General features: G+C 47.3%; 1 protein-coding gene across 10 annotated transcripts in view; it reads right to left on the bottom strand.

Moving 5' to 3' along the window:
- TAX1BP1 (Tax1 binding protein 1) overlaps nt 1–26,716 on the bottom strand; it is a 702,037-nt gene that overhangs the window by 559,642 nt on the left and 115,679 nt on the right. The gene's annotated exons all lie outside the window — the stretch shown is intronic.

Raw genomic sequence — 26,716 nt, 5'->3', positions numbered from 1 at the left:
CAGCACTTTCCTTGCGGTGGGCAGCAAGTTTTTTCTTTGTGATAATGTGGATGTCATACCACCGTTTTTTCAGATCTTCAAGGTCACGGTGGGTGACACCAATGGCATTTACCTTGCCTTGTATTTCCAACCAGGTGCTGCGTTTGATAGATTCTGCTACATGCAGAGATTGCTTCCCGAAAATTTTGCTGCAATGTCTTACTACCTCGGAAATTAGCACCTGCAGTTCTTCCTGGCTGAACTTCTGCTTCCTTTTGCGCTCTGCAGCATCCCTCTGTGCCTCCTGGCTCTCCATCTTGCTGTGTTGTTTGACTCAGGGAAGGCAGCTCCACACTCTGTCCTCCTGCTCTCCTGACTGTTGGTTTCTGCACCTGCATGGGCGTGGCCTGTCCCAGGTACTGGAGTGTGGTGCTTGGATCTGATTGGTTAGTTCCCCAGTGGCTTTGGATTTGGGTGTGGTTGGAGTACCTGATTGGTTCACAGGCTCACATGTTTGTCAGTTTAAAAATCTGAGTCGGATATTACCGACTCGGTAAATACCGAGTCGGTTTTTTCCGACTCGGTATTTTCCGAGTCGGGACTACACATTCATTCCTATGGGCCATGGAACCGTTGGTAAGTTTGGGTTTTACCGATTCGGATTTTACCGAGTAGGTATATTCCGACTCGGTAAATACCGATTACGATTACCGACTGATTCGATTCGGTAATTGTTACCGATTTTTTATCTACATCTCATTTTCCGATTCTGAAATACCGATTCGGTATGACTCGGTATTTAAGAATCGGAAAATAAGATTTACCTACATCTGGCCCTAAGTGCATAAAAAGCACAGCCAACAGCCCACATGACTGCTTTGCAGAGGAACTGCAATGTAACAGCCGGCTGAAAAATGAACAATGCTATATATGTCTAGACTGCAGAAAAACCATCAGTGATCTGAAAACAGTGGGCTGAGTAACATTAGCGTACAGAATCCCACCTACCAAGCAACAAATGGAAGCCAACCCAGTGAGCAATGTAACAGGGAGCCTGACACATGGCCACGTTTGGCACACTAGAATATGCTGAGACAACTAGATATTGGTCATATTCATAGACTGTTATTCCAATGCACCATGGCTACCATGTGTTTGTGTCATTTATGGCTAATGCATACCCCTGCACTTGTTTAAAAAGACAAGTAGAGGGATTCAATATGTAGCAATGTTTCAAATCCATTTTCTCAGGTTTGGTGTGTTTGGTCAATGTATTCTGTGAATTTTCCTCTACCATATATGCTCCTTTCCCTATCTGTTCCCATCTGCTGCTCCTGACTTCAGGTAAACTTCAATTGTTCTAGCCCCCAGACAGAATTGGATTGCTAGCAAGCATGTATTAGTGAACCCTTTCATTTCCGTCACTAGTGACTCCGGTGGTTGTCTGCAATGGTGCTCAATTCATTCAGTACATGCGGCTGATGATGCAGGGCAGATCAAATAAAAAAAAATCGAAGACGTACTCAAAGGGAAATTCGTTTTTGAAAGAAGCAAAAAAGACAAATTACATGTTCGTAGAAAATCGCGTAGAACATCCAAGATAAACTACCAGCGTAGGGTTCATAAGACAAATCAAACTGCAGCTTGCGCATCTTCCTTGCTGGTGCAAACACAAAATGCAGCCTTCCATTTCGTCTGTTTAGCTGCAGGTAGATGATACGGATTCAAGCAGCATGTAACCCAGAATGCGATAGCACAATATTAAAAGTGCAAAAAGTACTAGTCTTTCGTATTAGAATGTACAAGTGGAGGAAACCTCAAAATGATCATTCTTGACTTAAGTTTGAAGTAAAACGCGCTTTGTCTCAATTTCTAAACATACTGGCAGCTGCCAAATAGGGTTTGTGACTTCACCTGGACGCTCTGTGAAAGATAATAAATGGTGTAATGTACAAGAAACCAGACAGACCTTGATCTTTCCTATATAGCTCAGTTCCAAACCTTAGTGGCTTGCTAAGCACACTAATCGGAACGTTACACCAGGTTTGTTAACGAGCGATGAAATGGGAGGAAATGTGATGGACCCGAACAAATTATCTTGCTTCCTTTGTATGACTATCCAGCACCCGCACAGCAGGAATAACCAAAACAAATCTATACATGTATGCTGCGCCAGTGAAAACATATCTAGCATAATAAAACATGTTTATTTAAAAAAAAGTTAATCGACATAATCACACACTTATTATAGTGCACAAATCAACCTTCATATTATTACCTTAACTAGCATGAAAATAAATTACTCTTTAATCACTCCTAAATCCATCGTTTTGTACTCTTTTAAGAGGAAGGCCACAGGCTCTATACTTGCAAGGTATATTTATTATTATTCTATCCCACTGCATGAATTCAACCCCGTGTGTTTGTGGTTTTGTTCAATGCCTCTGTTTAGAACTATATTCATGAAACATAGCATAATCCAACCCCAATGGATCTGATGATGTGTTGAGAAGTGGTGCAACAAAACCCCTCTCCAGCCGCTTGGCTCCTTCGCTGCGGCGGCTATTCCGCCGCAGCGCTACGGTCGCGAGCGCGGCTCACCTGCGCTGGTGACAGAACCGTTCAGTCACGGCTCGCGGGTGAGCTGTGCTCATGACGGAACGGTTCCGTCACGGCCCCGCCCGCTTAATGAAACCCGCCGGGCCGTGACGGAACCGTTCTGTCATGAGCCCAGCCCACCCGAGGGGCGTGACGGAACAGTTCCGTCAGTAGCGTCAAAGGTGTTAATAGCGTAGGGGTAAGTGTACAAACCCCTCTGCCCTATAGCCCGTGGCCACTGTAGGTAGAAAGCAAGGTTGGGCACCAAACATCCCTACTGGTCCATAAGCAAGCTCATAAAGTGAAGAAGAAAAAAAAAACAAAGAAAAAAGCCACCCTTGGCCAGGGTAGACCAAAATACGATGGGCCAAGACAATCTGACATTTGCTCTGCAAAAATGGGATGCTTATGTTTTATACACCACGACTTTGCAAAATCTGGAGTTTGTTTTGAATGTCCTCTGGTCCCGACCAGGCTAGGAGGGTGGGGATAAAAGGGCCTTATCTGTGTTACCGAATTTTTCCCAGGCTTGTAATGCCTCTAAGGCACACCTACCGTCCCACTGAGTTTCTTTTCACAGAACACAAGGCAGTGGTCACTATAACCTACAAACAGATGATCAGGCAAGCCCTTATGTGGGCAGCTAAGGTAGGAAACCCTGTGTTTCCCCTAGACCAGGAAATCAAGAAAGGGAGGCTCAAATTATTGGAGAGTGAGGGGGCGGATGTGGAATTGTTCTCTGTACCAATTTTTCAACAGACATTCTTTGAAAAATATATCTGGAATTAACTATGAGTAACCCTAACTAGAGTATACAGGAAACCTTCGGACTGCAATAACACTACTTTTCAGCAGTTTCTACCCTCCATCATTAAAACAACATTTACCACTTTAACAGTGAATATGTATTAAAAGATTCACCGCAGATAAAGAAGTTTGCACCCAGACCATGTTGGCATAAAAAAAAACTGTTCAGTCAGCGAGGTTATCCTGAACATGTATTGAACTCTGCGTTAAGACCGCCTGCTATGGGCAAAACAGCACTGAAGACCAGGGTGTTAAACTGACGGGACTTCAGGAGGGCACTCTGATCATGGGGGAGATTACAATATGACTCTAGACGACACCGTGTTTCGCCACCCCCCAGGTCAAAAGACACGGCCAATGACCTCATGGCGGACTTTGCGCAGGCGTTCGCTCTGGCAGACGTAGGTCACATACTTCAACCAACCGATAAATTGTTTACTTTCTTTTCCGGCGCCCACCGGAGCCTCTCGCGCTTTGATTATTTTCTTACACAAATGTCTGAGATTGGTAACTTCGTCCAGTATAGGGTTTTACCGAGGGGGATCTCGGATCATTCCCCGGTTTTGATGGAGTATACACTTTGGGAGCGGCAACCTCGCCCCACTATAGTCATTAACCCATGGCTCCTACACATCCCAGATATAAGGGGCGAACTCCGCACCCAAACAGAACATTACTGAAAACGTGGGCTCAGTCACCTCCACACAAACACTCTGGGAGGCATTTAAGGTGGTGCTCAAGGGTCAAGCCCTGTCGTTAAAGACGGGCTATATCGCGAAAAAATATGAACTCCTGACTAAATTAGAATCCGACCTTCTTGAACTAGAACGCGAAACATTCACAAGGCCCCTCGCCTGCCCTAAGCCATAGGATCCTCCTGAAACAAGACGAATACAGGATACAAACCAGGGAACGGATGGTGGCTAAGTCCCGTTCAACTCAACATAGGGTATACGAGCTTGGGGGCAGGGCAGGTAAGATGCTAGCGTGGCTAGAGAGGCGGGAACAGGGCTCCAGATGGGTGCACAAACTGATGACACCGGCGGGTAACACGGTGGTACACCCGGGGGAGGTGGCGGGAGAATTTGCTGACTATTACGAAATGGTCTACTCCCCCTCTACGAGCTACACAGCGGAAGACTCTCGCCAACTCCTCCAGGACAGTGATGTGCCTAGTCTCTAAGAGGCGGATAGAGACGCCCTGGAGCAAGAGATAACAAATGAAGAAATTCGTAGGGCTCTGGGTCAGCTGAAATCAGGAAAGGCGATGTGGCCAAACGGCATCCCAGTAGAATTCTTGAAAGCCACCGCCTCCCTAACTATACCACATTTAAGGGCTATGTATGAGGAGGGGCTGGAGGAGAGAATGTTACAGCTGGATCAGCGCATGGCCACTATAGTGGTTATTCACAAATAAAGAAAGCCTCTGGAGAATTGCAGCTCCTACAGGCCAATCTCGTTGACTAACGTGGAGACCAAGATATTGGAAAAAGTCCTGGCTAACAGATTGGTGACAGTTATCTCTTCATTGGTTCACCCAGACCAGTCCGGCTTTATGCCGGGGCGCAACACAGCCCTTAATCTGCGCCGTCTCCACAATGTAATGGCTGGCAGACAATACATTAAAGAAGACGCAGCGGTTCTATCCCTCGATGCCTCTATGGCGTTTGATTCCATAGAATGGCCCTACCTATTTGAAGTGCTCAACAGGGTGGGATTAGGGCCTAAATACGTAGCCTGGGTAAAGCTGCTGTACACCGGTGTACTGGGACAGGTGAGAGTCAACGGGTTTACTTAAAGGACATTCGAACTGCGCAGGGGAACGAGGCAAGGGTGCCTGTTATCCCCGCTGATTTTTGCCCTTGTGCTGGAGCCACTGGCGGCCTGGGCACGTAGAGACGTGATGGTGCGCAGAATGCGCTGTGCAGCGGATGTTGAAGACCACATATCATTATATGCGGACGACATCCAGCTCTATCTAGCATCCCCATACAGATCGATCAGGGTGGTTCTAGATATCTTTACGAACTTTGGGAAATACTCGGGGTATGCAATTAATTGGCATAAGTCAATATTGGCATAAGTCAATATTGTTCACGCTGCGTGGTGATGTGCCCAGTCTTCCGACGGAATGTACTATAACAGTCGCGGAGGACGGTTTCTGCTACCTGGGGATTTTTATTACCTCAGACCCTGCCTGTTTTTATAGTTCCAACTTGGCCCCCCCATTTAGCTAGGCCACGAGCAGACGTGAAGCACTGGCGGACCTTGCCCGTGACACTGGTCGAAAGGGCGGCACTCTTCAAGATGCTTGCCCTCCCTCGCTTTCTCTATGTGCTACAAAACTGTCCCTACAGAGTATCAGACTCGTATTTTACAGCGATTAACGGGGAGGTTTGCACGTTGCTGTGGGATGGTAGGGCCCCTAGGATTGCTTGGCAGAAACTGACAAAAAGCTGGTACGATGGTGGCATCACCCTTCCTGACATACAGCAATATTATTGGGCGGCCCAATTGGTGACCGTCAATCACTGGATTTACCGTCCCCCAAATGACCCGGCGTATTCCCTCGACAGATATCAAACCGATCGATCTGGATACCTTGGTGCCCTGTATGCCACAGGCAAGAAAAAAAGGGGAAGTTCTTCAGCCCGACCAAACACACATTAGACATTTGGCAAATAGTGACCTCCCGATTGGCCTTGACAGGCACTCTTTCACTGGCCACACCACTATGGTTTACTCCACAACTGGGGCTGCTGGGTTACCAACCTGGTTTTGATAAGTCCGATTTGCTTGGGATATCCACAGTCAAAGGTTTGGTTAAAAAGGGGGCGATAAAGACCTTTACCGAGCTCCAGCACCAATATCAATTCACACAAGGGGCGGCGTATAGATACATGCAATTAGACATGCGCAGCAGACTGCGTTCCCTTCTCCGAAAGACATCCCAGAGTCATCACCCCTAGAGGACCGCCTGCTCGATGGACCGCTTGACTCAAAGACTATATCCTTGACATATAAGAAACTGAGTAACAATTTACCGGACGACTTCCCGAAGCTTAGGGAGAGGTGGCAAAGCGAGGTAGGACCCATAGACGACGAAGACTGGCAGGCGGCGCTGATGTCCCCATGCGCAGCGGCCATCACCCAAAGATTTAAACTAATTCAACTTAGGCTACTCCACCGATCATACATGACAGGGACCGTCCTAGCAAGGATAGGGTCTAGACCCGACGATCGCTGTGTGCGGGTTGTGATCAACAAGCCACATTCTACCACACATTGTGGTCCTGCCCCATGGTACAGCCCTTGTGGGAGGGTGCCACGACCCGTATGTGCACAGCCCTGGGGAAAACTATTAATCTGACCCCACAACTGGGACTTTTGAATATCTGGGAGGCCTCTGACCTGACTGAAGTTGAACAGTTCACTACGTTGGGATACACGCTAGCAAAGAGAGAACCCGCATGGGATGGGGGAGCGTAACCCTGCCCCGCACTGCCCTTTGGATGGCAGAAATGGACAGGTGCATGCTGGCGGAGACGGAGGTTTACAGGGCTCGGGGATGCCCCATGAAGTGGGACATGAAATGGTCAAAGTGGAACAAGTACAGGGGAGACCCTTTGCGTGTCGCCAACGGTGGAAATGGAGATGCGTCGACAGGGGAGACATGAGGAAGGATGTGAGGGGCACCTATGATTAATGATTTTGTGTAGGATCTTTTATCTTAAAGATTGTAATATGTCGTCCACGTTATGCTGTATATCTGTGCTTTGAATCAACAGATAAAAAAAAAAAAAGAATATAACCCAAAAAGAACAAGGCATTTTGTTGGCATTGGCTCGTAACAAGAATCTGGCATTTCAGCTGGCTAACAAATGGGGAGCTCTGGTTGTAATGAGCCGGGTATACTATGAGGAGAAAGTCACATTACATGTGCCGGATGACAATACATGCGTTCCTCTTGACCAAACTCCTGCCACGGAATTTGTCATAACCGTGAAATTAATTTTGGATAAAGCACTTTAATATGGTTAGATCAACAACACAAAATGATTTTTATTTACAGAATTCCCTCGTAGACCCAGGCACAACATGATACATAAGACGCACAAAAATGCCTTGGGTCCTCCATTCAGACCAATCGTGTTTGGGTATGGTTCTCTACATGAACCCTTAGACAAATATCTGGACACATTTTTACAATCAGTGGTCCAAAATTGGAACCTGTACATTCAAGACACAACTGCATTCTTAAAAATTGACATCTTTTGATTACAGATCCTAATTCCTGGTGGTTAAGCACCATTGACAACACAACACTTTATATACATGATGAGGGAATAGAATAGAGTCTGTAGAATGGGCCCTGCTACAAGACGAGATTCCTGCCAATAAGGTTCTCATTTTGGAACGTTTTCACATTGGCTCATTCCACAGTTATTTTCTTTGGAAGGACCATTTTTTAAATACTTTTTATTTACAGAAGAATGGCAGTTCGATGGGCTTTTCTCGGGGCCCAAATTGTGCCAATATTTTTATGGCCATATTTGTGTATCAATACATCTATGCTTCCAAAACCTGACAGGAGAATTCTGTTATTTACCTCAGATACATTGATGACATCTTTCTGACATGGTGCATCAAATCATGGAACTAAACCAGAAAAATTCCAGGATACAATTTATGCACATAATCACCATACTTGAATGTTCAACTTACTTGATCTAACGTCAAAAGGCTTGTCAACGATCGTATACAGGAAACCTACAGACCGGAATAGCACTCTACTTTTCAGCACTTTCCACTTTCCATTATTAAAACAACATGTACTGTTTTCACAGTTTATACGTATTAAAAGAATCACCCCAGATGAAGAAGCTTGCACCCAGACCATGTCAGCATACAAAATCCATTTCAGTCAGCAAGGTAATCATGTATTGAACTCACTGTTACGAGTACAAACTATGGATCGTTCAATTTTATTGCAGCACAAAAACAACGACAAATCATTGCATAAAGACTTTGTATCAAACGTTTCCATAAAATCTACATTATTAATAAGTATCATCAATCAACGCTAGGAATTCCTTCAGTAAAAGACAGATTTCAAATGTCTTTTTCACAATAAACCTATTTTTGCACACTTGCATACCAAACACCATAAAGAGATATGGTCTTCCACCAAACCAGTCAGTTCCATGTCTCACAAAGAAATGAAAACATTTCTAAGCTGTATTCACTGTAGCAATGTAATTGTGGACAGGACTGCATTGCATACTAAAACAAGACAACTTATCAAATTGAGACACGTCGGGTTGCTTGCAACACACAAAATCTAACATATGCCATCAAATGCCTGTGTGACTTGATGTATGTGGGGAAAACATAAAGAAAAATAAAAGTGGAAATTATAGAACACAAAAGCATGATCCGAAACAAAAATAAGAACTCTTGCGTGGCTGCACATTGTTTGGATCATAATCACAATATCGCACAGCTACTTTTTTCAATTCTGTAAGTCATTATAGCCAGCTCCGAAACCAACACACAGTCTAGTCCCAAATGGAAACATTTTGGATACAAAACTTTGATAGTCTTTTATCTAATGGTCTAATGATAAACTTGAGATGGCTTGTTTCTTATAGCATTTACTGTTCCTCGTAGCTTTTATTGTTTGAGTTATGAGACATGAATCACACACATCCATCCATATCAGTTACTCTTATTGATTCCGGATTTGTAATTTTCTTTTTTTAAGATTGTGTCTTAAGTTGTTTGTGATTTAAGTCGGTTTCACCAGGGAGCACTCAGATTTTCTAACAGTTGCACGTGGTTAGAGTCTTTTATTTCTGGTGACATTAATTAACATTGTATTTCGCATTAGCACTTTTTGCAAAATGGTGTTAATTAACATTTGTGTTACCGTTTGAGTTCCTCATCACCAGTGGTTTATTTGTAAAAAAAAAATAAGCGCCAGGGCTCTCGTCAGGAGGCAGCTTGCACCAGACCATTTCTCCTGTTAGCACTGCCTAAAACAGAACCAATTACTAACCATGAAAGAAGATGTGGCGTAATGGCCAGAGCTGCAGACTTCCGAGCTATGGAACCAAGTTAGAGTCTTGGCATCGGATCAACAACCTGTGATTCTGGGCCGACCATTTAATCTCCCCATAAATGAAGGTGTCCCTAACTGGTCTCATGAAAAGTGCCGGTGCGGAGATCCTGAAACCACCGGCTGAAATTAAGCACTCCTCACCCTGAACAATAACCGTTTTAATGCCTTGTTTTGATATATAGCGATACAAAAGGGGATGATGGACGGAGCGTTTGAGCATATCAAACACTCACCCCCAGTCAACTGATCTGGGTTTAATCCATCACCATTCTTTAGCCCACTCAGCCACCCCATTTCAGACATGGCTATATACAAATCAGTCTGACCCTGTGCCTCATGGGAACAGTACAGCCCGAACCAGTCCAGTTCGAACTGCCAAGCCATGTCTTCCATGGACCGTTGTTTTGATATATAAGCATTATTTAAAATTGATGGCAACTTTCATGTGATCAGAACACCTTTAAAAAGTGATCTCACAGTGTAAGAATGGACCGAGATAAAATGTTTTGTTGGATCAGGTAATAGGTCCTGTAAGTTTTCCAAAGGCCGTATAAGTGGAAATTACCTATGAAAAGGATCTTTCAAAATGTGTGAATATATAAGAGTGTCTACTTTCGTTATTGGATGAGAGCAGAAAACAAAAAAATGTTTTTGGGACGTAATGTAGGCTCCACAAATGGTTTATTTTAGTTTCTAATACCAAGCATACTTTCAATGGAGGCTTTATTAACTGAGCAGTAGTTCAGAAATTATACAAAACTTTTTATAAAAAGGTAATAAAAAAATCTCTCAGTGGCACAATAAACTTAATTCCAAATATATAATTGTTATTAGGAGCACCTACAGCCTCCACTCTGCTGCAACACCAAATAGTCACCAAACACCCACTAACACATCTGGCATTTTTAAACAAGTTTAATGACGTGTTTTACAAAATCATTAAGAGAGTCAACACAATTAAAATGCCTTATTTTTAGTACCAAACGCTTACATCCTTTTATCTTACGTTAACACTACTAAGCTTTAGAAACGTCTGTCACCCCTCTATTAACAACACTCAGAAGAAAAGCTCTTAATTGGAATAAAGAACTACAGGGGTGCGAATAAAGTTAGTCATTTACACCAATGATCATGCCATACATCAGACCGGAGCGCACGTTACAGTAACGTTACCCACAGGTCGTGAATTCACATCATACTGGTGTAGCATATTTTAAAAGTTTGTATCTCGAAAATTAACAGCAAAAATTATTCCAACAACGTTTACTGGAAATTCAACTATGGAAACAGCGGTGTCCTTTTTAGGAGTCTGGAAAACAGATTTTCAAATATATTAGAAAGAACTTTGGTTCAACAAAATTAGAATTGCAGTTACGTAATATTAATCCCTGCATGTCCATGGCTATCAGGGGACCCAAAAAACATTACCATTGACAAAACCTGCGTTTACAAACCCAATAGGTTTTACCTTGTCCGAACCTCTCCCCAAAATTCATATATTGGCAAAGGTATCTGCCCAAGATTTTGGAGAGCGAATGGCTAAGCATGTACATAAGCGTCAATTGCATAAACTCACTTGCAGTGGTTCCTTTCCTCTATGAGTCTTCTCAATGGTGCAACGAAACTTGAGGGTGCCCCCTTCGCTTAGTATATGGAGGTTCTGCTCCCCCCACACCCAAGGGCCAGCCGCCCATGCTAGAAGGGGTCCCCTGGATCTCGGGCCCCTGCACAGAGGGTGCTGCAGGGGCTAATGTTACACCACTTGAACTTTGATGTATTTACAACCTGGCTGGTCACAATTAGCCAGGTATTATATGCACTAGTAAGCCAGGACCAGTGTTATGCTATGGTGGGCATTATCAAGCCATGCGTGCTAACAATATATCATGAATGACCACTGTTGGAACTGGGGTCACCAGCTTCCCAAGGGTAGCATGGCACGAGCGGGTAGGCATCCGAAAGCTTATGTGTAAAGCGACCATACAGCACACGCAACCACTGAGACAGAAACATGGGCACGCAATTAGTGACACCACTCCAGTGAGCTTGTGTAAAAACTCAAGTCAACTTTATTAAGATAGAGCAGGATCAGAGCAGGATCAGGGTATTAGGAATTCATCATAAAATTAGCTTCATAGCTCTTTTTTCAGATACCTGTGTGTCAACACTTGGCATTAAACTTCAGTTGAATAAATATTGGATAAATAATTTTTTTTTAAAACACAGGCCTGACCTATGCCTTGCCCCTGGTCAGCACCTGCATCAAATACTTTAAAGAGACAACCAAAATGATAGGTCATTCTATTAGCCCTGTGGGCTTTTTACCCACCTCTCACCAAGCAAGGGTGAGCGTTTTACAACAGAAAGCATTTCAATAAATAACAGTAGGTTTCTACTTATTACTACCCAAGCAAAGCGGAGCGTTTCAGAACAGCAACATGTAAATAAATCACTGTAGGCTTCTAATAAATATAGCACTACGTGGAAGTAAACATTTCATTAGGAATAAACAACCTCGTGGGTAGGTTTAACCATTTTAACAGGCAAGCCTGCGCTTAAAAGACTTGGATTAGGCATAAACAATCTTTCAGTAAATGTAACACATTCCCTTAGCCGTAGCCTAGATTGACATACCACCTTCTGTGAAGCAAGAGTAAAACATTTCATGAGGCTGGAGTAAACAGCTCAGTAACTGAAGTAAACCCTTCAGCCATCCCCTTTTGCAGGGTCAACCTTTCCTCAATCAAGAAGAATATTGCATCATACCCCTGTAGGCACTTAGCCAACATCCTCCTATGCAAGTCTAAACATTTCCTTATGTAGAACAGTTAGTTAACCAAGGTAAACCTCTCCTTAATCAGGAGTAAACACTTCAGGGAAATAGGAGCAACCCTTCCCTAATCAGGAATCAACATTACCCTAGAAATCAAGCATAGGCATTTTATATAGCAAGAACGGGCATCTTTTTAGGTAAACACCTCACTGGGTAAACATCCCATTAGAACTTGGACCCCAATTCACTAGGTAGGGCCCCCCATTTCCTTTAGATAACAATAACCAGTTCCTCAATTAGGAATCAATTTCTCATTAGAGGATTACTCCCATTCCAGTACTCAGCAGGCAAGGAGACCCATACATTTGTAGAAAATCTGCATTACATTGAATGTATGCACTTGGCCTGAGCACTTCACACATATCCTGGGGCTACTGAGTATATGATATCTCCCCCCATGGCCTTTCTAATATAAAGGGTCTCGATAGGCAGTTCAGCAGGGCTAAAAATAGACTCCTGGCACAGTTCAAAGGCCCAGTAGGCCTGTAGGCACTTTCTTTCCCCTCCCTTCCACCAAAGGGGGGGGCTTCTAAACATTGAATGGGGCCAATGTACATTACCTGTAGGCCTACACCTGCATTAGCCATTAATTAGTGGGGCCACTAGCACAGGTGAGCACCTCAGTTAGCTGGGATAACCCATGCACCAGGCTAAAACTGATCATTTCATTTAGTCAAAAACAAACCATGTATAAGGCTACAGTAACCGGCATTCAATTAGGTATGTACAGGTCATTAGAACCCAGGCCCCATCTTAGTATGCCAGAACAGAACCTTCCATTAGGCTAGCACAAGCATTCCCTAAAATATGTAACCAACACATTCTTTGGCAATGACCAACATTTCATTCCAACTGGTCTTCTTATTAATATCTCCTCCCTTAGTCGGGGGATAACTTTTATAAATCCGGGCCCCCAGTGGTGTAGGCTCCGGTAAGGCCTCGCCACCCTCGAGGCTCTTGGGAGGGGGGCCAACGGGACCCAGTCACAGCTTTCCCAGGGGAGGGGTGAACTCGGGGCCTCTTCCGGCCTTCCACCCGCCTCCCCTAGGGAGTTACCTTATTGTTCGGCCCTTCCGGGCCCTTGCGCATTCCTCGGGGGCCTCACTCGACCGGGCGAGGTGCAGGTAGGAGCTGTTAGCACCAGCGCCGGTCGCGAGGCAGCAGGAAACCCGTGGGGGCAAGTCGGAGGAGGCTCCTCTCCTCCGCGGTGATTCTAGGTTCCCCCTCCTTCCCGGGTGCGGGTCCTCGCACGGAGGGCTCAGGGCAGGAAGTCAATCAGGAGCGGGCTAGGCAGGGGCGCGGTACTTGATGCGGCACCCTCGTCACATGGTGTGCGTTCCAGGCCTCAAGGCTTAATGTGGCCTACTCCTCCCGTGTAATTTCGGCGGCCCTCTCCTGGCATCCGGGGGCCGCTGCGAGGGGGTCAAGATGCCGGCGCTACAGTACCGGCATGAGGAAATTCCAAGGCGCCTGAGGTAAGCGCTCTGGGGACAGTCGGCAAGGTGCTCGACAGCGCTTCACAGTAGCACAGCTGTGGGGCGATCTAGCGCCTGGGAGCACACCGGGCATTAGCGGTAGTTCCTGACAGGATGGCAGTCGGGGATACAGCGCTTCACCAGGGGCAGCAGAGGCGCTTGGCAGTTTACTTCGAAGCGCTTTCCCAGCACGGTTCACAGCAGGCATTCACCACAGCGCTGAGCAGACACAAAAGTCTCCAGAACCACAGCGCTTCGCAAGGAGGCTGATCACAGCAGTCCAGGCACAGATCACAGTGCTTTATAGGCACAGGCAGTCTTTAGCGCTTTCTAAGGGTTCTAGCTAGGAATGCAGCAGGACAGCAGTCCCAATAATAATTCAGTTCAGCGCCTGGCAGTACAGGTAGTTTAGTCAGGGAGAGCTAAACGCAGCTCAGGCAGAACATGTAGTTCAGTAGAACCAACAGGACAGACCACACGTCCGTGGCAAACCAGAAAGAGGGATCCCAGATGGCGTCAGGGGGCACAGGGAGCAACACAGCGCCAATACCTGGGTGGTTCTTCAAATGTCCTGTGGTGATTCAGTCTCTTCTTGGCGCTTTATGTTCTGGCGCCCTTGTGAATAGCAGTTGGTTCCTTGTTTCCTTGAAGCGGGTTAAGTTGATGGCCGGTGTTAGATCTCCTCAGCCAATCCCCTCAAGTGGTCCCTGGGGGTTCCCTTCTGCGGGGCTAGATCAGAGGGGGGGTACAGGATACCTCAACACTTGAAAGGCAACACCTAGGCCCTGTCTCTTCCAGTATCATAAGACCCTGTCCTGACCCTCACTGCCTATCCTCCTGCGTAGGCTCTTCCCCAGGTCTCCCCTCAGTCTCTGACAGGAAAGTTTCCCTCCCTCTCCTTTTATAGTGCCAGTTGACAGTTGGTAGTGGCAGTTGGTGTCACCTCACCTCTTCCAGAAGGTTCCAGAGGCTTCCAGGAGGTTCCACCACTCTACCTATGGGCAGGCTGGCAGGCTAAGATGGATACATTGCCTGAGGGTTCCAGCCAGCCCCTGGCTACTAGAATGCGCCAACGTAGACCTCGCTGCAGCAGCAGAGGTCAGTGGCGGCCATGTTAGGGGTAGGAAGTACCTGTACTTTAACACTAGTTTTACACTACACAGGCCTTTCTCCACTACACAAGGCCTACACAATGTTGTTTCAATAGGGGCATTCTAAATTAAAAGGGGTAAAAAGCAAAACATTTCTGGGGAAAGGGCCAAGTCCCACAACCACTATAGTGGTTGACCCAATATTATGGCAGTGCTGAATGCCCTCTGTCGAGAATTACCACCAATGTGCAATGTTGACTGTTTGCCACACTTGGGCAGCATCTCCAAAGGATGTCTACAATAAGCCAAGAACTACCACAATACTGCCAGGATCTCCATTACGATACTGGTGGGCGCTACAGTGCATGTAATGCGCACAATATGTCAACAATTACTACTGTTCAGTCAGGGCCGGCGTTGAGCCAAGATGGGCACCATCATACAATGGTTGCACACAATATGGCAATACTACCTATATACAAGGGCCAGCACTTTAACAGGGTGTTAATTAGGGCCAGGCCCTGGATACCTAAATGTTACCAAAAATAACAACCAATATGCCAGGACAAGAATTTTACCAGCGTTGGGTATCAAGTCATGGATGCTCACAAGTTGCCAAGAAATGAAACAATTGGGGAGGGCGCGGCCAGCAGCATGGCTGAATAGACACACTCGCCTCCACGGAGGACAGGCCGCCCATCATTAATCCAGAGTGTTATCCTGCTTTATTAGGCACCATCGACAAATTGTCTAATACATTAATCATCCCTGCCGCCTTGGCTCTGCTGTGGAGGATGCTCAACTGCTGATCCAGGCTTACGGAGGATTGAAACTACACAGCTGTCGAACGAGCAGACGCCGCCAACGCCGCCTGTTCGTGGCACAACACCAGTCAGGAGGTGCTACGCGGGGACCGGCAGAAAACTGTGTGCAGGAAAGAGATTGCTGCCTGGTGAAAACCCCGATTTGAAGGATTCTCCGGTGCTGCTTCCCAAGCTGACGCATTGGAGGGACAGACCATGGGGGACGGTGATGGAGACGCACCGGAGGCCAAAGCGAACTGCGTCACTGTAGTTGGGCTGGGTGAGTTGAGTCTTCCCGCTTCCCCCCACCCCCTCACCGGAGTAAACAATTGATACATAATACCTGCCAGTAGGGGCCCGACTCCGTGAGGACACCCTGACGAGGAATGCGAATGGAGGGGAATGATGATATCATCGGCACACTTGGTTTGAGAGTGGGCCGTTGATGCCTTATGCACTGGACTGGAGGTGGGCCTCCCAATCCAAAGAGCGACCGTTGCGGAGTCTGTGGCAGTGGGTCCTTGAGGGGCTACAAGCGCAGAGACAAGGCGATCCAGAGGGTCGATGCCCCCCGTTGTGATGGAAGATGTGACTGCAGCCCGCTAATTCGATCCAGGGCTGCGTGGGCGGATGGGGAGTGACTGAGGGAAGTAAGGGCCCCACGCCTGAAGTTACAGAGCCCCAATGCTAGTGAAACTACAGAAACGTTGCTCACCCATACCAAAAGCGACATTTCTGTGATGCCTCCACAGTTGCATAGTGGACTGAAGGAGACCTCTTTGTGACGGAGGCTGTTGGCTGGCCCCTGTGGGAGGGCCGGTACGGGATATGGCCAAACAGCCATAATTACTTACCACAGATGAGAGAGGGTCTGAGGGTGCCCATGTCATTGACCCCTACCCGACGACTGGGGCGAAGATATCTGACACGATAACCCACGACATTGGTGAGGCCGGGGAGGAGGGGGCTCCATAATTCAAAACAAGCGAAGCTAACAGAGAAAGGACCCACGGCCAGATCGCTCGGAGGTGACTGGACAGTTGTGGCCCTGCATGAGGGCGTGGAGGAGGAAGGCTGTGGGGCCCAAGTGGCGAACAGGACATAGCGGGATGCGGTAGTCACAGGCAAGAGGTGTAGGCTCCTGCGCTGCCTGTGCTGCGATGCATACCATGGACAAGAAAGGCATGGCTTGAGTGATGAGCAAGCGGCTAGAAACTGCAAGACATGTTGGGGAATATTCCGTGTCAACCTGAAACAAGCCTGGGCCCCCACAACCAGCTTAGCCCGGGAGTGACCACATTGGAACGCCGGTGCTTTGTGTGGGTCAGTGGTTCATCCACTCAGTGCGGACTAGGGTAGTTCTGGCTCGTCCCCCCCACCCTGAGGGCAAGACCCACCATATCTGGTTCTCCTGATGGCGAGGAAAAAAGAACCCAGGACACAGTAACAACTTAAAATGGAGAAGTACACGAAGGCGCTCTGCCGCAGGCCGACTAGGGCAAGGAGACGGTAGACCCACCAGACAATACGGCTATCCTTCACGTGATCCACGCCTCTAGGGAGGCCATTGATGGCAAGATGGATGAGATTAGATCGGAAGTGACTCTCCTAAGGCAGGATGTCCGCAATATTGCAGGCCAAGTAACACAAGCGGAAACACGCATCTCAGAAGTGGAGGATACGGCGCATAAATTCCCAAAAGACATTAAAGAACTACAAGCTGATATGCGCGAAATGGCTTGGAGGGTGGACAACGCTGAAAACAGAGCCTGAAGAAATAACCTCCGCTTCATTGGGATAACAGAAGGGCAGGAAGTATCCGACCCAATCACCTTTCAGGCGACGTGGTTGCGAGAAATTCTCCTAGGGGCACAGTTCTCCACCTGCTTTATCATTGAACAGGCACACAGGATGCCTAATGTGAGGCCTCCTCTGGGGGCCCACCGGGCCCACTAATCGCAAAATTCTTGAATTACCAAGATCGTGATATAATCCTCAGAGAGGCGAGGAAAATAGGTGAACTCAAACTGGCCAATGCCAATATTATGATTTTTCCCGACTATTCAAGGGAGGTGCAGAAAATACGGAGAACCTTCGACTCGGTGAAAAGCAACTACGAGCCATGAAACTTCAATACATGCTTCTTTTTCCGGCTAAACTAAAGGTAATCTTTCAGGGCTCCGCCTACTTTTTTCAAATGCCCAAAGAAGCATGGGCATGGATTGAAGAAATGCCTAGGCTGAGACTGGACACGGGCGAGGCAGAGGCACGCTCAGAGAGACACTTCCCAGATGAGAACCTAGACCGCAGAGGATAAAATTGAAGAGGTGACGGACAGGGAAACTTAAGAAGCCGGGCGGAGACACGCTGCAGAATACCCTGTATAGGAGAAGGAGGGTGACCTCGGAAGATGGGACTAGACAAACCAGAGACACGGACGGAGATTCAAATCAGGGAGACAGTGCACAGACGGTTCACTCCGACAAAGATTCTCTGGTTGACACGGATAGTGATCATCGCCTACTCAAGGTCATCAACATCACGGAGGAGTCTGGAGTCGAGATTCAGGGGAAAGACAATGATCCTCAATTGCAACAAGATGAGGATGGTGAAAAGGACTGAACCAAAGGCGTGCAACAGGAGTAGACAGGCAAAGGACTGTAGAATAAGCAGATTTTCCCCAGATATCCTGAAGCACTGCTTGGTGTTAGTCGCCTCTAATTCATTCGGTAATTTATCAAATAAAGAGGCTAGGCTGGACACTGGAAAGAAGGAAACGGGTTTAATTCTTCGAAGGAAAACACGTCTGATCGGACAAGCAGAGTGTCGTATCGAGGTGCTCTATCTGCATCTCTGCGGCCTGGCCTTTTATACACAATCTTAACTCTTTATTGCAGTTTAACACATTCCTGACATTACTTTGATGTACGTTAACCATTTCTGGAATCCCCGCTTTAGGCTTCTTCCCACACATATTCACACAGTAAATGTCCCCCACCCCAATCTCAATAGGTGATGGCTATCGCGCAGCTGGGCATTCCGGCAGGAGCTGAAATACGCGCAATCGGTCGGATCTCATGGGGTTGTGGCATTCATTAATTCCGGCTCCTTTGATGGGAGGCGAGATCCTACTGTACGGGGGCAATAAACTGTATCCGCAGGGGTTGGTTATGGCATGGGATCGGATCGCACAACCAGGTGCAGGGGAAGAGGTTATCAAAGGGGTCTGTTCGAGCGCGAGGGATGAAAGGGCGTGTGGGTTCGGCACGGAACGTGACTCCGGGGCAGGGTCGCGCGGAGGATGCTTTATGGTTCTAGCATGTGTACTTGGCGGCTGCCAGCGCGCGGAGGATGATAGCGAGGTCAGGGAGACGTGCAGGCGATCGGCTATGTACTAAGTGGCCATGGTGTCTAAGATGGCTGCCGCTTACGCGCTCGTATGGACTTAGGTTCGGACAAGATGGCGTCGTAGTGTTCATATCGTAATCTAGTCCTCCCTTTGAACGTATCCTAGCCAACTTGTCAATTTACATCAATGTCCATCATATTTCGTATCTCTATGTCATATAATGTTTTCATATTTTCAAATTTAGTGTCCAAAGTCTTAGGGCAAATAGAGTTCATAAAAAGAGAGCACATGGGCGGTATGCATTGTATCCCCAGGCAACAACCACATATGAAAACTGGCACCAATATTATCATCAATAGTTTCCAACCCCAGTCTTTCAAAGTGTTCCAAAACCAGCTCCCAAGTGTCCAGCCTTCTTGCTCTTGGTGGATCTCTGATGCCAGTCGGTGAAGGTGTTCGATAGCTTTATAAACGGAAGGTGAATTATCTGTTACGAAGGTGCAGCAGCTGGCACCGATGATGCGGCATGCTCCTCCACGATCGGCTAGTACCACGTCTAAAACAAGACGGTTCTGTAGAGCCGCCTGTAGCTCAGCTGTGTTGTTTGTGAGGATGCCGGCTGTGATGTTCAATGCTGTTTCGATTGCTTGGGTCAGATGTCGGATGGCTCGACTGTTTGCCATCGGACCCCAGAGAGGGATGAGTCCTAATGCTGCATCGAGGAACTGTGATGCGGTGGAGTCTGCTTGCTCTGAGGCCTTTGAGCGTTTCTGTCTGTGATGGCTTGCTGGTGCTACGTACGTTGGAGGAGGGACAAAGGCAATGTAGCAGGTGCCCCCCCCAGTCTTTTGGGAGCCACGTGTAAGCTTTTGTACCGCAGACAAAGTACATATTTGGTGATGCAACAAATGAAGGGGGATCAGCAGTGTTCAGAGTCCTTTTTATGGGGCAGGAGCTGTGGCCCACGATTTTCGTCCCATGGCCCTCAATGCAAACAATGCCTGAGACGTTCACCACAGATAGGGCCACAGTCAGAGTTTCAGCAGTCCGTTTTCGCAGTTATGAGAAGGTGAGTCTGGCTGGGTTGTTGAACACTTGCATTTCGATTTGTTCTTTTTCCGGAATGTTCATTTGAAAGGTTGTGTTTGAGGTCAGAGGGCAAAAGGGAGCAGAGGTTTTTCCAGTTTTGTTCAGCCAGAACTCATTGTAGAACTGTGTGATTGTTCCATCAGATGTAGTATTGTCTTTGTAGCTCTCTTGCAGGAGCATTAAACAGCAAGGCAGGATCCATGGACGGAGAAAGGTGAAGGGATGAAGGGAATAGAATGTTCGGTTGCATGTGGTAGCAGCCCACAGATCCAACAGTTCGTGGCATTGGCAGCAAGGTTGTGTTGATGCAGCAGTTGTACAAAGGAGTTGTTCGTTCTCGGAGATGGGGTGACAGTGAGACCAGATAATGTTCTTTCTTGGTGGTGGGCTGCATAGTGGGTATCACTGTCTTGTGAGCGGGAGCACTTTCTTCCAAGATCCAAACTGTGAACATTAGCAAGAGGTTGAGGAGGGATGAAACGAAAAGTACAATTGTCTTTGTGCTATGCAGCTCGGCAGTCTTGGGGTCTTTGCGGTGGGTCTTCGGTCGTCCGGGATCTTACATCACCTTCAAGAGGTTCGGTGACTGGCAGGACCACATACTTTGTCTGGCGTCTCTCCTGGTAGCCTTTGTAGTGTTAGCTACCGCTCTGAGATTTTTGACTCAGTTAGTGGTCTGCTTTGCCGAAGCACTCTCCTTTCGTCGCAAGTTGTACCCTTTTCTGGATGGCACAGTGGGATCGGGAAATTCTGCCAATTCGAGTGTCTCTGATACTGGGTAACAACTCAGGGCTGGTCGGTCTTTGGTCAGGAGCTCTTCTTGGGTGCCCACGTTTTCGTTTGTTGTCAGGGTTTATGATATCCTTTTGCAGTGGTGCGCATGGAGCCAATTCTTCTTTCCTTCCACTCAAAGTGCAGTTCGGGTGGTGATCAAGACTTGCCAGGGGCCCGTCCACCTGGGTTCCAGACTCTTCGATCTCTGAAAATTCCAGATTAAGACATACTCTCCAGGTTTGATGTCATGTCCGGGGCCCCTGGCTGCGTCTGGTATGGCTTGCTGCACCTGTTGGTGGATAACAGTTAGTTCTTTGGTAAGATTATGCAGGTAATCAGACATTAGAATGTCCGGGACATCATGGATGGAGGTTGGCTTCGGCGCGGCCCAAATGTTCATTGGCCAGCCAAAGACAACCTCGTACGGAGTCAAGTGGTGTCTGGTTGGGGTGGTGCGCATTGATAGCAATGCCAGTGGGGGCCATCTCAGTCCTGTGGTGGCAACTATCTTTGCTAGTTTTAGCTTCTGTGGGGCGTTGTGTCTTTCTACCAGGCCCGCAGATTGGGGGTGGAAAACTGCGTGGAACTTTTGTTTTACTCCCAACCCTTTCAACATGAGTTGGATAACTTCGGCGATGAAGTGGGGGCCATTGTCGCTCCATAAAATTCTACAAAGGCCATAGCTTGGGAAAAACTCTTTCAACAACACCTTTGCACTACCGGTGGCGGTATTGTCGCGAGTGGGGTAAGCTTCCACCCATTTTCTGAATGCGCACACAATAACTAGGACGTATTTCAGACCATGGCACCTTTCTAACTGAATGTAATCCATTTGGAGGATTTCAAAGGGATGGTCAGGGACCCCAAACCCTTCCCTTTCCCTGGATTGTGTTGTAGGCCTACCATGCATTGTTGAACTAGGCGTTTTGCTGAATCTGCTATCCTGTCATTATGCCATACTCTAGTAATCAGTTCGGCCATGGGAGCGGATCCTATGTGTGCGGGTAAGTGTGCCATGGTCAATATAGGGATCAGATACGCGTTGGGTAGCAGCCACTTGTCTTTGTCTTTTGTCCTCCAGCAGCCTTCATCGTCTTTTAGTCCCACCCAAGACCATTCAGTCAGTTCGTGTGGTGTACTCGTCAGTTGGATATCTCTTATAGTGGTCCTAGCGTCTGTCCATTTCTCTGCTTGTGACCTGGTCACATACATTCGTGTCGTCGTTCTGTTTTCAGATGTGGCTCGGGCAGTGATGTCAGCTAGTGCATTTCCCTGTCCTATAATGTCCGTTACTTTCTTATGTGCTTGGCATTTGATTACTGCTAGCTGTTTGGGGAGGAGGACTGCTTCGGTCAGGGCGGAGACTAGATCTCCATGTAAGATCGGTGTGCCGTGTGAGGTCAGGAATTCCCTTTCTCTCCATAGGAGCCCAAAATAGTGAACTACCGCGAAGGCATACTGGCTGTCCGTGTAAATGTTTACTGCTGTCCCTGCTGCTAAAATACATGCTCGTGTGAGGGCAATCAGTTCTGCCGCCTGTGCGGATCGCTGGGCAATGCGGGCGGTTTCAATAATGGTTCGGGCTGTGGTGACGGCATATGCAGCTGAGCTGGTGCCGTCGGGGAGTTTGATGCATGAATCATCTACCCATAGTTCTCCGTAAGGTTCTGGGAAGGCAGTGTCTCAGAGGTCTATTCTACTCTTGGTCTGTTCGTCAGTAAGGGTCACACAGTCATGTAGGGGAGTTACATTAGGGTCGTTTTCAGGCAGTGGTAACAATGTAGCCGGGTTCAGAGTAGTGCATCGTTTCAGGGTAATGTGCAGTGCCAATAGAGTCAACTCGTATCCGGTCAGTCGTGCACTAGTCAGGTGCTGGGTCCTGGTCTGATTCAGGAGGGTGTCAACAGCATGGGGTACTAATACTGTAAGGGGGTTGGAAAGCACAATTCCTTCACTCTGTCGTATCGAAACTGCTGCGGCTGCAACAGCTCGTAGGCAAGCTGGTAATGCTCTGGCTACGGGGTCAAGAGTGGCTGAGAAATAAGCGCAAGGGCGCTGTTTGGGGCCAATCAATTGTTCAGGACAGATAATGCACATCCCTCTCTTTCGTGTGTGAAAAGGGAGAATGGTTTGGAGTAGTCTGGGGTTCCTAGAACGGGTGCCGAATAAAGGGCGTCTCGCAATTCTTTGAAAGAGGTCTGGCATTCAGGGGTCCAAGGGAGGGGAAAGGGAACATCTTTGGCTAGAAGGGAAAGTAGGGGCTTAACAATGAGACTAAAGTTCGGCAACCACTGTCGGCAGAATGAGGTGAGGCCTACCAGAGAGCGGACTTGCTTCTGGCTCTTAGGGATGGGAGTGTCTAGGATAGTCTGGATTCTGTCAGGCGTGAGTTTCCTCCCTTCCTTTGATAAGAGGTGTCCTAGATATGTCACTTGGGATTTACAAAACTGCAACTTCTTTCGGGAAACTTTGTGACCATTCTCTGCAAGAAAGTGTAGGAGCTGGATGGTGGCTGTGACTGCAAGTGGAGTGGTGTCGGCTGATAAAAGGATATCATCGACATACTGTATCAACACCGCTCCGTCCGGTAACTGAACTGCATCTAGCTGTCTTTTGAGCGCCTGGCTATAGATACTCGGGCTTTCGGTGTACCCCTGGGGTGCTCTACAAAATCTATACGAGTGGGATCCGAAGAGGTAGCATCGGTCTGGGTGAATGGGTATGGAGAAGAAGGCATTTTTGAGGTCAATGACGGTGAAAGGGGTGGCGGTGGACGGGATCAGGGTCAGGATGATGGTGATGTCAGAGACTACAAGTATTGTGGCACGACTATCTTGTTGATCTCTCGTAGGTCGATAATGAAGCGGTACGCTTTCTCATCTCCCTCTCCTTGCCTTTTGATGATCGGCAGAATTGGGCTGTTGCAGATATTGCTTACTACTTCTTCTACTACTCCTGCGTCTACTAGCGACTGTATTATTTCAATCAGTGCTTTCTCGCCTTCTGGTGATATCTTGTACTGGGGTAGGGTCGCGTCCTGTCATACAGTCACATGCACTGGGTCTATCATCATTCGTCCTACATCTGAGTCAGCTTTCGCCCATAAGTGCGAGGGTAAAGTATCAAGTAGGGACATGTCTGCGTCAGTAATGGGATACATGTGTCGGGAAGGGCAAGATCTGAGTAGGCTGGGGTTGTCATATAGGATGACTCGGACTCCATCTGGGGCGAACACCTGATAGTTGCTTGAAAATGCTTCGGCAAGTCAAGACCCATAATGGCGTCTGGGGTATTGGAGGAGAGGAGGAATGTCGTATCAGTGATATTGTTTTCAAGGTCAAAAGGGATCGGTTTGGACAAGGGGTTGGTGGAGGGCGTACCATCAAATCCTATTGATGTCACGTGTGAGCCAGACAAGGGTGCCCTTGGAATCAGTCGTTTGGATAATGCACTACGTGTTGCTCCCGTGTCTACCAGAAATGGAGACTTCATGCCTAGGACCTTTGCGGTAACATAAGGGCTTTGCTGGTCATCATAGAGCTCGACTGGATCCCTCCTTTGCCCTTGGCAGTCCTATGCAAAGTCGTATGCGTTGTCGCAGTCAGATTGCTGGTACTGATTCTGTCGGGGACGGTCAAATGTATTCGTTCTACCTGGCCTTTCGTCACAAGCGTCGTTTGCATACCCTCGTCCACGTCCTCTATTTCTCGGTCCATTCGCTAGTTCCCTTGTCTCTTTGTTCCTATTCATGTCTGACAGGACCGGGCATTGAGACTTCCAATGTCCGTACTCTTTACAAAATGCACATTGGTTCTCGCTTAAGTCTCTACGTCCAGCATAGGGTGCGGGTGCATTGTTTCTGGGCGGTGGAGTTCTAGGAGTATTCTGTTGATAACCTCCCTTGTATTGCTCTTTCCCTACATTCACGCCTTGTAATTGAGCTATCATAACTCGTTCCTTTAAATCTTTCTTTTTACTTTCAGAAGCTCTATCGCTTTCATTCTTGTGGTGTTCGTAATACTGGGCCATTTGGAGGATGGCCGCGGGCTTTGAGGCAACCCAACTGCTTTCACTAGTTTGCAATTTCTGCGAAACTTCCGGTAATAGACCTTTAACGTAATTCTATACAAACAAGTGATGTCCGGTTGTAGTGGTCATGTCCTGTCCACTGTAATCGGAGAACACCGTTTCGAACCGGGAGAAGTATTCGGAGAAGTCTTCTTGGGGTTTCTGGCGGCAAGCTGTTACTATAGACCAGTCTACCTTTTTCTTGGGGATTAGGGTCTTTACTTTTTGTACGATCTTATCTGGGAGGTCTAGTTTGGTTTTCAGGGGTTTCTGTCCAGGGTTTCGTTGCTTATCTAGGATGTCGAGTTGTTCCCAGGTATGTCCAAGCAGATCAGTGTGGTCGACTTTCCGGATTTGCTTCCACACATCAGCTGACAGGCATAGCCCAAAGAATAAATCAATATCGGCAAGGGTCATGATTGTCGATCCTAAAGCGGTACCCATTTCCGTATAGAACGCTGTGGGATTCTTTCGCAAGTCCGGCAAGGATTTGCGGGACGTCAGGATGTCCTGTCTATCCCAGGGTTGATACAACCAGTTGTATACTACTCTTCCTTTGGCGTCCTGATGATTTATGTCGTCATGAGTTCCCTGTCCTCTTGGGGGAACCCAGTAGGGGGCAGCATCATTTATGGGCATCATGTTGTCTAGTTTTCTATCGGGGGTTTGACTACTACAGGGGTGGCGCTTTTGACTGTTCGTCCCTCTTCTATGAGGTGGCGGAAGGCTTCTAAAGTTTAGGAGAAGAGTTCTGCTACGTCGCATTCACTCTCGTCCCCTGTGTCCACCTTTCTATATAGAGTCATGAGTCGGTCAGGCCCTACATTGTTGTATTTTTCTTCGCACGCTGTGAGGGTGAAGTAACAAAAACGCACAACAAAATGTCGTTTGTAATTGCCAGCATAAGAGTTACACGTGTCTGTTATATATTCTTCGGCTTCTTTCCTATCAACTAAGGTCTTAACTATTTTCTCGATGCCGGCCCGTTCAGTTTTGCTCAAACGGGGAATTCTCGCTGGCTCTTTCTCTTTGGTTTCGACCTTTTCTGCGGTGCCTTCTGACGAGGTGTTTAGCACGAGAGGCTCGGTCGGCGCGGAGGCCGTGGGTACCGAGGCCCTGGCGCTACCTTCAGTTAAGTTCTGGGGTTCTAGGTGCTGTACTAAGGGATGGGTAGGGGCATAAGGAGGAGGCATATAGATGATTGGGGGACCTAAGAGTAAATCATAGTCCGTCCTTTGCTTCGATGGGAGCTCAGGGTAAAGCGCTGAGGGTGTTCTGACAGGGCATTGGCCTGAGGTTTCAGATTCTCGTTCTTCTTAACTTTTTACCAGCTAAGTGAGCTGCTTTTCGTAGCTCTTTATAGATCTTTGCTTCGTCTCTCTTCTTACGTTGCGTTGCTTCTTTTCGCCACATGCCGAGATGATCAAGCATGGTTGGCGTGGTTTTATTTTTGCAAAGGGCTATCTCTAGCGCTTCGATTTTGGGGAGGTCAAAAGATCCCATCAGTAACCACTGACTTTCTCGATCTTTCTTAGTATTTTTAGGCCATAGTTTACTGTAAGCTACGGCGACTAGTCCATATCTAACATACATGTCCTTATTAGGGGTGCCTTCCAGTGGAGCTGAATGATCTACCTCTAATAAACGATCCGGGTTAAACCAATTACCAATCAGTGGGGAGAAGATAGGCATGACGTATATCGGACAAGTGAAGATCTCAAATAATGGT

Source organism: Lissotriton helveticus, chromosome 10 (assembly GCF_964261635.1).
Source record: "Lissotriton helveticus chromosome 10, aLisHel1.1, whole genome shotgun sequence".
Classification (NCBI taxonomy): domain Eukaryota; kingdom Metazoa; phylum Chordata; class Amphibia; order Caudata; family Salamandridae; genus Lissotriton; species Lissotriton helveticus.
This window is presented reverse-complemented; position numbering and strand designations above follow the sequence as displayed.